The sequence below is a fragment of the Sorex araneus genome, chromosome X, assembly GCF_027595985.1.
Source record: "Sorex araneus isolate mSorAra2 chromosome X, mSorAra2.pri, whole genome shotgun sequence".
Classification (NCBI taxonomy): Eukaryota; Metazoa; Chordata; class Mammalia; order Eulipotyphla; family Soricidae; genus Sorex; species Sorex araneus.
In genome coordinates this window covers 106,636,195-106,637,209 of record NC_073313.1, presented here as the reverse complement: position 1 = coordinate 106,637,209, position 1,015 = coordinate 106,636,195, and positions in this window count along the sequence as shown.

The following is a 1,015-nucleotide window of genomic DNA, read 5'->3' as shown; positions in this document are numbered from 1 at the left end:
AGAACTGATGAGTGGATATGGAAAATATGGTACATCTACATAATGCAACACTGCACAGATGTTAGGAAAAATAAGTCATGAAATTTGCTTATTGTACATGTATGGACATGGTGAGTATCATGCTGAGTAAAGTAAGAGGGAGAGGGACAAATAGAGAATGATTGAACTCATTTGTTGGATATAAAAAACAACCAAAACATAGGATGTGAATAATACCAAAAGAGAACAGAAAAGGAGCCATGAGGACTCTTTCATGGTAGTAAGTCAGCCATCAAGAGAGAGGGTTGTATAGTTAGGTGAGAGGAGGGGCCATTATAACAATGATAGTTTGACCTAATCACGCTGGGCAAAAGTGAGTGCTGAAAGGAGGTAAATTGATGTGCATAATACCCTTTCAGTAACAGTATTCTAAGCCAAAGATCGTACAAGGAAAATAAGAGATAAGGAAGAAAAATATCTGTGGTAAAGAGGGCTGTGCCTGTGGGAGTGGGGAAGGTAGGAGGGAAACTGGGGACATTGGTGGTGGGAAATGCATACTGGTGAAGGTATGGGTATTGAAACATTGACTGTGACTGATTCATGAATAAATTTGTATATGTTATGGTGATTCAATACACTTTTTAAAAAATTTTAAGACAAAGAAAAACCCTAACAAGAACAACAAACCCTACAGAAAGATGGCACATAATCCCATGACAATAATCTCTCTCAATGTCAATGGTCTAAATGCACCAATCAAGAGACACAGAGTAGCAAAATGGATTTGGAAATTAAACCCAACTTTCTGCTGCCTACAAGAAACACACCTGAACAGTCAGAGCAAACACAGGCTCAAAGTCAAAGGATGGAAAACAATCCTACAAGCAAACAACTCACTCAAAAAAGCTGGGGTGGCCATACTAGTATCTAACAACATAGATTTCAGGCTGGAAAAGATTAGAAGGGACAGTTACAGTCATTCTCTATTCATCAAGGGATATGTATAACAGGAAGAAATCACACTCTTAACCGTATA